General features: G+C 40.8%; 1 long non-coding RNA gene across 10 annotated transcripts; it reads right to left on the minus strand.

Annotated features, from left to right (window-relative positions):
• Positions 1-248: 248 nt before the first annotated feature.
• LOC106437344 lies at positions 249-2,727 on the minus strand. 10 transcript variants are annotated; one of them, XR_007320982.1, is made up of 8 exons: positions 2,360-2,718; positions 2,128-2,267; positions 1,693-1,775; positions 1,493-1,593; positions 1,263-1,415; positions 1,045-1,165; positions 795-965; positions 249-716 (listed from the first exon to the last, which is right to left on the minus strand). It is a non-coding gene; the product is annotated as an uncharacterized LOC106437344 (long non-coding RNA). The 10 variants fall into 10 exon arrangements; XR_007320983.1 differs by having other exon boundaries at positions 1,693-1,809; positions 2,128-2,218; positions 2,320-2,717; XR_002657204.2 differs by having other exon boundaries at positions 2,128-2,218; positions 2,320-2,715.
• Positions 2,728-3,752: the final 1,025 nt, after the last annotated feature.

The following is a 3,752-nucleotide window of genomic DNA, read 5'->3' on the forward strand; positions in this document are numbered from 1 at the left end:
GTTAGGATTTGTGGATTTTACCCACGATGGTAATGTGGAGTGGATGCACTCTTATGGATTAGCTATGGCCAGCCCCTGTCAGTGTTTTCTTTTGAACGTAGTTTTATAGTTGAAGTAGCTTCGAAAACCTGTTGTTGTAATGTATCTCTTCCATACACAAGTATAAATAAAACATAAAATGAAGCTGGAGGTGGTAGAAAAAATTAAGAAATATGTTTGTGTTTCAAGTGCTAATATTGAACATCAAGTGGTGCGACATAAATATTTTCTGCCTATAACGATTTGTCGAACAAAGTTTATAGTAACCATCGTAAACCATTGCAAACTCATTGAACAGAGTAGAAGCTTAGGTGGAAAACACATTAACAGAGAAGAAACTGAAGGGAAATTATTCATTAAAAAAACAAAAGTAAAAAAGACTGCAGTGCATCTAAGAGGTGAGAGTCAAGTAAAGGATAGTAGACTCAAAAAGCTGCGAGTCTAATCAGTCCAGGCCTTCTCCCCAGTAGGTCTGTCATCAGTAGCCCATGGAAATTCGGAGGTTGGGGCAGAAACAACAGGGACCGCATTCTGAACAGCTTCCTGGCGTATCCATTCAACGCCCCACCATTATTGCAACATCTCATGTTCACGGGAACATTGTTCTTCACATCAGTACAACTCTTCACCTTTGAACCAGCACCTGGAATATCATTATCAGGATGGTTGTTACCTCCCTGCTAATCAACCACAGCGAATGTTAAGCATGATCTTTAGGAAAACACATTAAGTTTCTGGTATAAATTTTAATTTACCTGAGCAGAAAAATCATCAAGGGGTTGCGCTGGTGGTGATCGTAAATGCTTGAGATAGTACATCTCTGATGTTTTGTATAGAAATTGAATGGTGTGAGCTTCAACTGGAAGGTTAAGGTACAGCTAACAATTTTTTGAGGGCTCTGCCATGTACGTCTTCCATACAACGTCCTGTATTTAAGAAAAGTGAGAAATGTTATTCGAAAGCTTTGAAACACATCCAAGGATCAACTAATAAGTTTATTTTTACCAGGAGTTGGGAGACTTCAGCAGCACGCACATGCACATTCATTACCTGAGTCATTGTAGTGTCAAATGCGACAAAGACAGCGGTGTCAGATGCATCCGATACTACCATCTGCAATATGCACCTAAAATACGAAAGAAAACATCAATAAGCAGAGGGTCCACGGAAATAAGCAGGTCCTTGTTATCAGTTAGGATTTTAGTTTTTTTAAACCGTAATACCTAACAACTCCGACTGCGTTTTCATTATTGCAAGCTGGTGAAGGACGATAATCTCCTTTGCAATTTACGTACATACTTAGAACATGATATGTAGGACCATCCATTATCAGTATATATCTCCTACACTTTAACAGTGCATATGAATTCAGCTGTCTAATAAAAAGACTGGTTAGTAGTATAGTTTGAGGTTTTTTTTGTGAAAGATTAGCGATCTAGAGTCTCAGGCTTACCTGTGGGCTTGGAGTAATCATATATGCATTTCACTCCAAGACAGTCAAAGAATCAATCTTCCTCACACCCCCATACTTCGTAGAGTTGGAGGCCGATACTTCTTCATTGGGAAAGTGCCTCAATGGACCAAATGTGTTAGAAGTTGTAGATGATATCAACAGTAGCTTTTGTGTAGATTGCGAAAGCTTAAACCCATTACCTTTCCAAGTAGTTCTTGTGATAGTAGCTCTCATCGTCGGAATAGAACTGAGTCCCAGAGGTAGCGTTAAGGAAAATACATCCCTGAAAGAAGAGTACTATGAAAGGACCAACATATCTGTAGTTTGAGAAATAAACTTATAAATGCAAAGAGAAATATTTAAATAACCAATTTTGAGTTGATGTTTGTAGCTAGGAAGACCTTGGATTCTACACCTAAGGCGACCAATTTCTCATCGAGGAGGATAAGAAGATTGTCTAAAACACTAAGGCAGACATGAGTAACTCTACATAAACTCATGTTAAAAAATTACTTAAAATGGAACAAATTAGCTGTCTAGTGTTTAGTATTCTAAAAAGACTAACATAAAGGACCAAGTAGATTTAGTAAACATAAACAACCGAACACAAAGGTGAAAGTAGATTTCATTAAGACCTCTCAATTATGATATTCGCTATGATGTGCTGAGCTGTCTGAGTTTTGTCATAGAAGATGGCTCGAAACCCCTTCACTTCTCCAACAATATCTACACGTTTTATCTTCAGGTCTTAACGGTGACTGATAGTTTAATGTGGCTTCACATGTTTAGAGTAGCAGCAATTCGAAATTAGATGACGGGAAAGAAACCTAGTAACTCTGTGTTGGTATTAGCAAATGCCATGAAGACCTGAAGATCTGAGTCGGTATAGGGGACATGGTTCGGTTAGCTCGACGAAGAGGGTTTGCTCCGTGAATCTGATTGCAACAGTCGCATCAGCGAATTGAAAGTTAGGGCTGCTCCTTGTCACATCGAAAAGGCTAAGATCATAAACAGCTCCTTGGTTGAGCAGGTGTTGGAAACTGTTGAGCCCGTGGACGTTGATGGAGGCCTGGATTAGCGTCGACTGTATGTTTGATCCAAAAATGGTGTTTATGCTGGTGATGTTTGTGGGAACCGAAATTCGCAATAACGATTTCCGTTTAAATAAGGAAAGTTAAGAAAACCCTAATTTCCCAGAGGTTCCGGATATCTGTTAAACCACACGCCAAGAAATCAGAACACGCAATTAAAGACGAAAAGAAATAATAAATCGTAAAAGAGAGCAAAAGGAGTTTTATTCTGAATCCGCGTATGAGCGTTACAACAAGGTAAAAGCCTTGGCCACGAGAGCTGTCGGCGAGATTCCTAATTCTAACAACCTAAGACTGCAAAACCTAGTTGAGTCGCAGTTCGAAAAAACAAAAACGGAAAGTTGCCTAATTGCTCTAAGTGCTAAGTTTTCTCTGAAAAAAGTCCTCCCCATGCCTCTCGTCTAGGACCCCTTATATACTAGCTCAAAGGTCGGTTTACGACTTTCCTCTTTTGCCCTTAAGCCGCCATAGCATAAAAATGGAGATATTCCATTTTTTTCGATCTTCGTAATTATCTTCAAAATTCCGTATTTATCCGCGGAAACTTGACATTTATCTTCCCTTGCGGACCAAGCGTAAACCGACATGCGGTTTACGGGCTGTTGGTTAAGAAATCGTAAGTTGGGCCTCGAGTCGTGTCTTAGGTCCCTTTGGGCCGTCTTTCGCTTCGAAGCGTTTATTACAGCTTCTTTTGATAAAGAATGAACTTTCCGCGGTTTTTACGGTAAAGTTTGATTGATAACTTAGAAATGGCGGGGAACGTGAGATGGGTTCGCTACGGTATTCGGGAGATAGCATCGAAGGGTAGACGAGAATGCGCGGACTGATGTCGTATCGACGCTTCGGAAGAGCTCGGTCGCTACGTAGCGACCGAACTTTGGTTCGAGCTCGGTCGCTACGTAGCGACCGAGCAGAATGGGCGTTTGGTCGCTACGTAGCGACTGCGCTTTGGCTCGAACTCGGTCGCTACGTAGCGACCGAGCGGAGCACGCATTTGGTCGCTGCGTAACGATCCTTCTCGAGCTCTTGTCCGATGATTCGCGTTTCTTCCGCAAAGGTTTTTCGTAAAGAATAATCTATTTCGAAAAAATATTTGTCGAAGAATTTTTCTACGTTTTTCTTCTTCGGGGATTTGGACGTTAACTTCGTCGTAACCGTTTTTGACCCCA

This window comes from Brassica napus, chromosome C3 (genome assembly GCF_020379485.1).
Source record: "Brassica napus cultivar Da-Ae chromosome C3, Da-Ae, whole genome shotgun sequence".
In the NCBI taxonomy this organism is placed as follows: Eukaryota; Viridiplantae; Streptophyta; class Magnoliopsida; order Brassicales; family Brassicaceae; genus Brassica; species Brassica napus.